The 12131-nt window shown below is 39.3% G+C and overlaps 1 protein-coding gene across 2 annotated transcripts in view; it reads right to left on the reverse strand.

Annotated features, from left to right (window-relative positions):
- HDAC9 (histone deacetylase 9) overlaps positions 1 to 12131 on the reverse strand; it is an 821625-nt gene that overhangs the window by 72315 nt on the left and 737179 nt on the right. The window lies entirely within an intron of this gene.

Here is a 12131-nt window from a genome sequence, read left to right on the forward strand (position 1 = left end):
CACCTGCGCGGCAATGATTGGGTACCCGGGGTATGCATATTCTTACTTTATTTTATTTTTTTGATGGACTTTAACCCCATTAGTCTGTACTTGAGTTATGTTCACCGCATTGTGATACCGGATGCCAACCACACTGCGATGTGGAGTATTCAAATGTTTACACTATGTCTGTGTTACCTGTTAAAACCTTAATAAAAAACTATTGAAATTAGACAATGTCAAAAGCTGATCCATGGTGTCAATTATTTCTGCCAACTTTTAGCAAGAATCTGATCAATGTGGATTTTATGCTTTATATCTTTACCTAACCTGGGAGAATTCTCCTTATTTTATCCATTCTCTTACTCTTGTAGTCTAGTAAGTGTGCCATGTTCAAGAATTTCTGTAAGTTCACTTTTGGGAAACTATCCCGGCCAACCTTTATCTGAAGGCTACAAAATTGTTCTCCATCAAAAATATTTGCGTGCTCCTCTTGCAACTGACTGAATAACGAATTCCCTACTCTGTGCAGTGTTAGGGCTGGTTCGCATCGTGTGGTGTATTCTGGCACATTTACATGAGTTATAGGTGCGCTACCATTGAACTCGCATTATGATGAAAGTTTATCAAATATGCAGCATGCAGGAATTTTTTTTAGCACACCGCATCTGAAAGGCATGTAAAAACACAGGTATGAATGGTGCCTTAGGCATGCTTTTTGCGTCCATGCTTTTTTTCTACTTTTTAACTCGCAAAAGGTTGTCAGATCATTGCATTTGTTATCACTTACAACAGTAGAGGTAGTGTGCTTGAAGGTGCCTCCATCTGCCTCACAAGAAATGTCCCTCTTTTATTAGTCTTGCACTTCCTTTAACCGCTTCCATACCGGGCTGTTATACACACATCCCTACCAGGCCTATTCTGGCACTTCTCTCCTACATGTACAAATCATCATTTTTTTGCTAGAAAATTACGCAGAACCCCCAAACATTATATATGTTTTTTTAGCAGACACCCTAGGGAATAAAACGACAGTCATTGAAACATTTTATCTTGCACGGTATTTACGCAATAATTTTTCAAACGCCTTTTTTTTTGGAAAAAAATTGTTTCATGAATTAAAAAAATAACAAAACAGTAAAGTTAGCCCAATTTTTTTGTAAAATATAAAAGATGATGTTACACCGAGTAAATAGATACCTAATATGTCACGCTTTAAAATTGCGCACACTCATGGAATGGCGCCAAACTTCGGTACTTAAAAATCTCCATAGGCAACGCTTTGAAATTTTTTACAGGTTACCAGTTTAGATTTACAGAGGAGATCTAGTGCTAGAATTGTTGCTGGCACTCTAACGCACGCGGCGATACCTCACATATGTGGTTTAAACGGCGTTTACATATGACGGCGGGACTTGCGTGTGCGTTCGCTTCTGCCCGCGAGCTACTGAAGACAGGGGCGTTAAAATTTTTTTTTTTTTTTTTTTTTTTTACATATTTATTTATTTTTTTACACTTTTTTTTTTTTTTTATTATCACTTTTATTCCTATTACAAGGAATGTAAACATCCCTTGTAATAGGAATGTGTGTGACAGGTACTCTTTATGGAGATAATAAATAAGACCCCACATCTCTCCTCCAGGCTGGAAAGCATGAAATCGGTGAAAAAAAATTCACCGATCTCATGCTTGCTGTTGCTTAGCAGCCGCAATTGCGGCTTTGTTTACTTACGGGGACCCGGGCGTGACGTCATCACATCGCGCCCAGGTCCTCCGACGGTCATAGAGATGACTGGTGACCATCTGGTCACCAGTCATCTCTATGCTTCCTGTCAGCGCCGGACGATTTGTTCTCCGGGCCCCCGATGGCACGGGAGAGCCCGGACAAGCACCGGATGACGGCGGGAGGGGGGATGTCCCCTCCCGCCGCCTGTAAGAACGATCTAGCGGTGGAACCGCCGCTATGATCATTCTTTCGTTGTGCAGAATCGCCAGCACAAGAGAAGGATATCTGAATGATGCCTCTAGCTGCAGGCATCATTCAGATATCCACCCGCAAAGCCCAGGACGTCATATGACGTCCACCCGGATCGTTAGAGGTCCGTTGTGTCATTTTACAATGGGCCGGGCGGGAAGTGGTTAAGGTCCAGAGCCAGGACTCCATGGGTTTGTTTTACTAAAGGAAAATAGACTGTGCACTTTGCAAGTGTAGTTGCACTAATTTTCCACAGAGTTCTGGTTAGGCCACATCTGGAGTATTTTGTGACCATTGATTTGTGACCTCTGACTGTGTAAACCTTTCAGTGGACCCCCCCTTTTCTTGTTATTTATATTAACCGTTTTGCACCTTTTTTGGCATACCAGCCCCTGGATGCCAATCTTCATTGAACTTTGGTGAAATTTAAATTTTTTATTGGCACGGTTTTTTTCTTTTTCATTTTCATGTCTAAGTAGAATGTTTAGGCAATAAGGAGTTACAAAATAAAATAAAAAACAGAATAGCCTGTTTTACTATATACTTGTCGATCTGTTATAGGCTTCAGCACATGCTACATATTCAGAAAAGTTTGTACTGATACACAGACATCCAGTATGCAACATTTTAATGGTGTGATACCAAGTATAACTATTCCATCTGACAAGGATGTTTAAAAATATACTTCCACATAGAGCCATTACCAACTTAAGAACATTACAACTGCATTAGTTTAGAAGTTGTTTCTTCCTAAGATTAATGACATGAGGAAAAAATATAAAAATGTATAATTCTGGGGAATAAAGAAATGAAACAATGTGCTAACATATAGCCCCTGAAACATTTAGTAGCATGTCATACACCTGTTTAAACACTTAGTTTTGTGTTTTCTGGGAGCACTATGCTAATTAAGCAATACGATACAGTAGATATATGTGATTAATGTGCTATGCTTATAGGCTGTACATCCTCGAGAGATTTGCCATGCCTCACTAGTATTCTCAGCTGCTAACTTACCTAGCAATCAGCTGCTAACTAATTTGGTCACCAGAGTCATTTGCAGATCCGGTCAAAGAAATTCTCAGTCATAAAAAAGCCATAAAGACAATGTAGAATATTCTGTAACTACAATTTAAATTTCCTCCCAGGATATTATTTATGTGCATTATTTATGTACAATACATCAGAGCTTATTTAAAGGGAAAGAAATGTAAGCAACCAAACAGCCAACATATGTAATGTACTGCCTGCGCTGATATGAATTCCAATTGGTTGCCCCCTGTACTTTGAACCCCACTACTGCTCTGTGGACTGCTCTGATAAAAAAAGCATAACTACATAAAGTGTCTTTAAACCTAAGACAAAAATAGTGTAGCTTACCAGATAAGATGAGATGTCTGCATTAATTTTCATTTTTAAGGCTGATAACATTGTTTAACATTGCAGTTCAGCACATAGGAAGTTATAAGAACACTGGATTTTTTGCACGATTAACCATTTTGCATGTACAGTGGGGATCGAAAGTTTGGGCACCCCAGGTAAAAATTTGTATTAATGTGCATAACGAAGCCAAGGAAAGATGGAAAAATCTCCAAAAGGCATCAAATTACAGATTAGACATTCTTATAATATGTAAAAAAAAGTTAGATTTTATTTTCATCATTTACACTTTCAAAATTACAGAAAACAAAAAAATGGTGTCTGCAAAAGTTTGGGCACCCTGCAGAGTTAATATCTTGTACTGCCCCCTTTGGCAAGTATCACAGCTTGTAAATGCTTTTTGTAGCCAGCCAAGAGTCTTTCAATTCTTGTTTGAGGTATCTTTGCCCATTATTCCTTACAAAAGTCTTCCAGTTCTTTGAGATTTCTGGGCTGTCTGTCACGCAATGCTCTTTTAATGTCTATCCATAGATTTTCAATTATGTTGAGGTCAGGAGATTGTGAAGGCCATGGCAAAACCTTCAGTTTACACCTCTTGATGTAATCCCCCGTGGATTTTGAGGTGTGTTTAGGATCATTATCCATTTGTAGAAGCCATCCTCTCTTTAACTTCAGCTTTTTCACAGATGGCATCAAGTTACCATCCAAAATTTGCTGAAATTTTATTGAATCCATTTTTCCTTCTACCCTGTGCCACTGGCTGCAATACAACCCCAAATCATGATTGATCCACCCCCATGCTTAACAGTTGGACAGTCTTTTCATTAAATTCTGTGCCCTTTCTTCTCCAAACGTACCTTTGCTCATTCCGGCCAAAAAGTTATATTTTAACCTCATCGGTCCACAAAACTTGTTTCCAAAATGCATCAGGCTTGTCTATATGTTAATTTGCAAAGTTCAAACGCTGATTTTTGTGGTGAGGACGTAGAAGAGGTTTTCTTCTGATGTCTCTTCCATGAAGACCATATTTGTACAAGTATCTCTTTATGGTGGAATAGTGTACCACAACTCCAGTGTCTGCCAGATCTTTCTGGAGGGATCGTGCAGTCAAACGTGGGTTTTGAATTGCTTTTCTCACAATTCTGCGAGCTGTTCTGTCTGATATTTTTCTTGGTCTTCCAGATCTTGCTTTACCTTCCACTGTTCCTGATGACTGCCATTTCTTAATTACATTCCGAACAGAGGATATTGACATCTGAAAACACTTTGCTATCTTCTTATAGCCTTCTCCAGCTTTGTGAGTGTCAACTATTTTCAGTTTCAGTTTTCTAGACAACTGCTTAGAAGAACCCATGGTGCTGATTGTTGGGGCAAGGTCAGATGAGTCTGAGCATTTAAAACCTTTGAGATTGACATCACCTGGTCTTCCCAGACGATGATTGAGAACAATCCATGACACTGGCAGGTCTCAGCTTAGCAAAGGGGGCAGTGCATGCTATAAATTCTGCAGGGTGCCCACATTTTTGCAGACGCCATTTTTTTTGTTTTCTGTAATTTTGAAAGTGTAAATGATGGAAAAAAAATCTAACTTTTTTTGACATATTATAAGAATGTCTAATCTGTAATTTGATGCCTTTTGGAGATTTTTCCATCTTTCCTTGGCTTCGTTATGCACATTAATACAAATTTTTACCTGGCGTGCCCAAACTTTCGATCCCCACTGTATTTGCAGAAAATGTTTTTAGCCTAAAAAATAAAACCAATTCAGATCCTATATCCAAGGACTTGTACAGTGGATGAAGCAAGACAGTTAGCATGACATCCAGTAGTAGTTGCAAGAGTGAGAAGACTGCAGCTTCCATTTTTTCTTTCTTGTGGTCTCACCTAACTTTAAAAATAAGCTTTTAAATCCATAAAAAAGGCATCTCCAGATATTTGGAGATTCTATAAAAGTAACCTCAAAATCCGAGGTTCTCCATTATGAAAATATTGACCACAGATTTGGTTGCTAAGCTCTGACCCACCCCCTCACACCCTACACCTTTCTTTTGGATGATAACATTTGCTTGCCAGGATAAACAATGAATATAGCGAATATGAAATATGAGTTCAATCGAGCTTGAGTTGTGGCCAGAGTTTAAAGAACACCAGAGTATTTGGGGTTCCCTGGGCCCTGTGAAGAAAAACTTCAAGGTGGATTCACAAGATCTTTTTCTAGATCAAAAATGCATCAGCCACCAATACAGATTCCTCTAGTCACTACCAATAAAAAGCATCCCTAGAACATGATGCTTTGACCACCATGCTTCAATGTGGGCAATGTGTCCTCAAGGCGATAGTCAGGGTTGGCTTTCCACCATCCATAGTGGTTCGTGCGAAGGCAATTTTTCTTTTTGTTTGATCCTATCAAACCCAAGAATATTTTCCCCATGTTTTCTTTCCAGTTCACATAATTTAATTTTTTTTTGGCCAACTCCAAATATTTTTTATTTTTATTTATTTATTTATTTATTTATTGTAGTTATAAATGTCCCATATATGGTTCCTTTCATCACAGCATTAGATCCCAGTAACTCCTTTATCATTAGAATCTTAGTTAGCTTCCTGATTAATTCCCATCTTACTTAATTGTTATGCCCTGTACACACGATCGGTTCGTCTGATGAAAACAGACCGTTTTCATCGGACGAACCGATCGTGTGTGGGCCCCATAGTTTTTTTCCCATTTAACTGCACACAGGTGGACTCATTTGTACGAATCATGTGACTTCTGAAGACAGCTGGTAGCAGCAGATTTTATTTGGGATTTCATAGTAAAAAATTTTTTTAATTATTTTGGAAAAATATTGAAACGCTATGCAGATTATTGCACTGTAAGATCATTGATATAGATTGAATACATTAATTAATTTTAGGTTGTAACACAAAATCCAAGGTGGTTAAATATGAAAACTCAACTACTGAGCTGTCAGAAGGGGTGCAGCAGCTTCTGTGTCAGATGGCAAGCAGTTCAGATAGTAGACCAGGCCAGCAGAGAGCAAATAGTTTTTTTACCAGAAAACTTTGAGCTTACACTCACTTGATGACCGGCCCATAGTAAAAAATACATCATAACTGTATGTTGTTTTGGCAGTAGCTAGCTACCATAACCCTGGTATTGTTTTTTTACTATGGCAGTAGAAGTTCAAATTTGTTTTTGTTTTTTTTGCTTTTAAAGGTAAATGAGAGATCTGGGTTCCTATATAACAATGGATGTTTACATTTCTTGTAACAGGAATAAAAGAGATAAAAAAACAAACAGTGTAGAAATAAAACATAAGTAAAATAAATAAGAAAAATCAAAAGTGCCCCATCCCTCCGTGCTTGCATGCAGAAGCGAACGCATACATAAGTCACACAAGCATATGTAAACAGTGTTCAAACCACAGATATGAGGTAATGCCGCAATCTTTAGAGCAAGAGCTATAATTCTAGTATAAGACTTCCTCTGTAACTGTAAACGGGTAACCTGTAAAAAATTGTAAAGCGTCGCCTATGGAGATTTTTAAGTACTGTAGCTTGTAGCCATTCCACAAGCATGTGCAATTTTAAAGCATGACATCTTAGGTATCTGTTTAGCCAGCGGCTCTGATAGGCCTTCCGATTACAGCCTGTTGGCTGTAATCGGCTTCCAAATAGTTAACCAGGGGACGCACGGGGGGTGCATTCCCTGGCTAACACTGACAGGCGTCTCAGCCAATCAGGTTCACCGGTTCTGGTAACCTTTAACCGGTAACCTGATTGGCTGAAGCGACATCGAGGGCGGGAGAAGACATTGAGGGACAGTGGAGGGAGGATGGCTGACCCAAGAAAGGTAAGTGCCGGGTGGGGGGGGCAATCTGATGGTATTTGAGGGGGCAATCTGGCAGAATTTTACAGGGCAAACTGCTGGTTTTTGAGAGGGCAAACTGGCGGCAATTGATGGGCACAGTGGCGACAATTGATGGCACAGTGGCTGCGTTTTATGGCATGGCACAGTGACGACAATTGATGGACACAGTGGCGACAATTAATGGGCACAGTGGCTGCGTTTTATGGCATGGCACAGTGGCGACAATTGATGGGAACAGTAGTGACAATTGATGGCACAGTGGTGACAATTGATTGCACAGTGGCTGCGTTTGATGGCATGGCACAGTGGCTGCGTTTGATGGCATGGCACAGTGGTGACAATTGATGGCACAGTGGCAACAATTGATGGCACAGTGGCAACAATTGCTGGGCACAGTGGCGACAATTGATGGGCACAGTGGCTGCGTTTGATGGGCACAGTGGCTGCAATTGATGGGCACGGTGGCGGCAATTGATGGGCACAGTAGCTGCATTTGATGGGCACAGTGAAGCTGCTGCAATTGTTTTTTTGTTTTTTATTTTATTTTTTTTCGTTTGCGCCCCCCCAAAAAATTTGAGCACCAAACGCCACTGCTTATCACCATAATACAGGTTTTCTTCATAGTTTAGGTTGTGAGAATTTTATTTTTTCTTGATTCTGTTTTGTATGAGCTACTTGTCTATTGTCTCATTTGTTCTGCTCTTTAAAAGCCTTGAAACTGCTACAGAAAAAAACTGGCACACGGCATTATAAAAGGTACTATTCATATTGCAAACATCCAAGTAGTTAGCATTACCTCTTTAATCTTGATATCTACGCTTGGCACAGGGAATGCATCTTATTTCGAGATCTAAGTGATGATTGCACTCAAACAAATATGAGCATTTCCTATGAGTAAGTCCAGAATCATGTTGTTGAATGGCTGGCTGATTATCATCATTTGTGCATTATTCTAATGTAAAGTATAATGGATATTGCTATATGTTCTAATCTTGGTCCATGCATACACAGCTATATTTCACCGTAAAACAAACATTTGCTATGCGCATTCAGGCTGAAAAGAACAGCTGGTGAGTAAAGGTAAGATGAGTAGCTGCAGCTAGGGAAGAGAACATTAAAGTGAACCTGGGCTTTGCTCTGCATGGGCAAAACAGAGGTTTAGGTTAAAAAAAAAATACAACCCCAATTTGAAAAAAGTATTTTACATGCTTGTGTATATGTGTACTGCAGTGAAATGTATTAAAAATCACAGTTGTTGTAAAAAAAAATTTTTAGCGCATGGATTACAACATAAAAATTGTTCAATACTTCAATATCAAATACAATAACATGAGTACAAAGTGAAACAGTGAGAAAGACCCTGCAAGTCCACGAAGCAACCCGAAAAGTCAAATATTGCAACCAATTAAACATGTGCACCTGCAGAAGACCTCCACCCTTTCTCTCACCTTTAATATATGACCCTCATCCCAAAGGTCATATATGTACATTCAAATTAATGAAATCCCAGGTGGGTGGTGGTGGATGAAGTCAGTAGTGGTAACTTATTAATACTGCAGCTTACAAGTAGACTGAAATCAACCAGCCTTCAGAGAAATAACTCAGCAACACAAGCTGGTCACAAAACCCAGCCACTCAGGATAAGTGTCAGAATCCAAGCTCAAAGGAAACAATGAGCCATAGTGCTCACAGCCATAATTGTATTATAAAAGATAACAATATAGCACTCACACAAGAAAAATATGCAAACCCACATATCAAAAGCTCTGAGAAGACTGGCCCTTCTATACTATACAGGGCTTTATCTCTTAAACAGGAAAAACAGCTCCTACTAAAAAGGGGACACTGACCAAAGAGATACAGCTTTTTACAGTGTAGCAGTGCCACTCTTCTGAGAGCCTTTTATATGTTACTCGTGTGAGTGCTATATTTTATTTAGTTTATAATAAAGTAATGGCAGTAAGCACTATGTCTCTTCTTTGTCTGCTTTCAGATTGGATTGTGACACTCATTCTAAGTACCTTGGCTTGCTGGGTAAATTCTTTGAAGGCTTGTCGATGTCAGTCTCCTTGTGAGCTGCATTATTGATGGCTTACCAATACTGACTTCATCTACCACTACCCACTTGGGATTAGATTTTTTTAAATGTGCATATATGACTTTTGTGATGAGGGTCATGTATATTAAGGGCGAGGGAGTGCCCAAAGGGGAAAAGGCGGAGGTAGAAGACCTTGTGAAGATATGTGTTTGCATATTTTTCACTGTTTGCAATATTTGATTTTTTACCTGCTTCATTTACTTGCCCAGTCTTTCTTATGCCCTGTACACACGATCGGTTCGTCTGATGAAAACGGACCGATGGACTGTTTTCATCAGGCAAACTGATCGTGTGTGGGCCCCATCAGTTTTTTTCCCATCGGTGGAAAAAAATAGAACCTGTTTTAAATTTTTCATATGGTTAAAAAACCGATAGAAAAAAACGATCGTCTGTTGGGAAATCCATCGGTCAAAAATCTATGCATGCTCAAAATCAAGTCGACGCATGCTCTGAAGCATTAAACTTCATTTTTCTCTGCACGTTGTTGTGTTTTACGTCACCGCGTTGGACACGATCGGATTTTTAACCGATGGTGTGTAGGCAAGACTATTGAAAGTCAGCTTCATCGGATATCTGATGAAAAAATCCATCGGTTCGTTTTCATCAGACGAACCGATCGTGTGTACAGGGCATTACTGTTTCACTTTGCACTTTAATTATTGTATTTAATATTGAAGTATTTCCTAATTTTTATGTTGTATCTATGCACTTACATTTTGGATACAAATGTGATTTTGATTACATTCAAGCACAGCAGTATAGGAGTGATCACTCCTACAATTATTTTTTTATTTTAACTAGAGTGCAAAATTATTTTATACACATATTTTACATGCTTACTTGTAGCAGTTTTCCTTTCCATAAATTGCTTTTTTTTCACTTGTAATGTGCCTTTGAACTGCTAGAAAATGTGACAGGCCCTCTCCTTCCTTGCACATCATAGACCTCTCCTCTTCTAAGAGTGTACTTCTACTGTATGTGCTGCTACAGCTCATCTGCCTGTCCTATAATCTCCCTACATAACTTTTTAGCATAGCATACTATGGAGTGTCAGTTGAGTGACAGCTCTGAGTCTGATCCACGATGGTGGCACTCAGTTTCAGAAATTTTGGCTCTCTGCACAAGGGGATTTTAAAGGTAAATATTGGACCTAAAATATTTTAAATGCACCTATAATTTTATTTGTTTAAATGGGATACATCTTTAAAATAACAGATCAGACTTATGCTACCCAATTTAAATGTTGGCACAGTTACAAAACATCCTTTCAGTCAATACAAACCTAAAGTTAAAGGCAATGTTCATGTTCCATGGAACCCTAGAGTTCCTCCAGAAGTTAAGGGTTCCTTGAGCAGTTAGCAACCTCTGCCTCTCAGAGTAACTAACCACTATAAAAAAAATATCTTTTTGGCTATCTGTGTGGGGGGAATCTTCCCAATAGTGTTGGGTGAATGGTTCAGGCCGAGGCAAAAGTTTAGCCCGAACATATCCTGTTTTCCTGTTCGGCGAACACCTGAATGTGCAGGGCGCTCATGAAATGTTCGCCTGTCGAGTTCCCCACAATGCACTATGCACCTCACAGTACATTCTAGGACCCTAATTGTATGAAGCCTTGTACCTGACCACTACCAATTAGGGCACAGAGTTCTCAGGCAGGGCACATTTGTCTCTGTTTAGTGATGTTGCCAGTGCTATCCAGTCACAGCATGCAGAGGAGGTGGTGGACTGGCTTACTAAATCATCCTCATCCGTTATGACCCAAGCTGACAGCGCAATCCAACGCAGCTGCCAGAGTGGCCTTTAGAAAGTTATGGGGTGAAGGCACCACCAACACCCAAAGACCAATTTTTACACAACTGTGTCACAGGGGTATCAATTTTTTTTTACAGCAAGGCCAATTCTTGCTTTCATCAAGAGTACCTCTATAGGGTTACGATGTGAAGGCACCACCAACACCCAAAGACCAATTTTTCCACACCTGTTACTTCTATCCAAAGTATGTGAAAGAGACACCAGACTTTATCTAAATAAAAATTGTTAATCTTGGCCTGAGTGTACTATAATTGGGCTTCTTCACTTTGTTATTTCCATCCAAAGTCTGCCAAAGAGACAACAGAATTTATCCCCAAAAATCTCTAACCTTGTTCTGAGTGAACTAAATTGTGGCCCCAAGCCATTTTTTGCTAAATATAGAAAGCTTGCAGGGAAAATCAATTTAAATGTCATTTTTTTTCTTATAAATGTCAGTTTTTCTGGAGCTGGTTCTATACAAGGTATAGATGTGCTACTTTATTGCAGACTAAGGAGACCCCCACCCCCAAGGCACTATATTTAAAATAATCTTTAATTGTTAGCATAATTAAAATCACTGCTACTTTAAAAACAATATAAAAAAAGTTTTGCATTGGTACATGTCCCTCCCAGGTGGGCAGTACCTGGACCCCCATACCCTTTTTATGGCCAATAGCTTGCATATAAGCCTTCAAAATGTTTTATTTTTTATTTTTCAAGTTAGGGTCCCATAGACTTTAATAGTGTTCACGGTTCAGGTGCAAACTTTTGTGATGTGTGCGAGTTCTGGCATGAACCAAACCGGGGGGTGTTTAGCCCATCTCTACTTTCCAATGACCCGAAATATATGGGGCATTCTCCTGAGAGACCATTACACTGAGTTATTGCAAAGATTCCTCCATGTTAAAAGTAGAGAAAGGCTGCTCTAGTCATTTTGTCTGCAAATATATTATAATATTTTTACTAAAAGAAAATTGAAATTCCAGAATGCATTATTACAGTCACCATTCTGCCTAAAGCGGTACAACCATAGAAGT

The sequence above is a fragment of the Rana temporaria genome, chromosome 5 (assembly GCF_905171775.1).
Source record: "Rana temporaria chromosome 5, aRanTem1.1, whole genome shotgun sequence".
Lineage (NCBI taxonomy): Eukaryota > Metazoa > Chordata > Amphibia > Anura > Ranidae > Rana > Rana temporaria.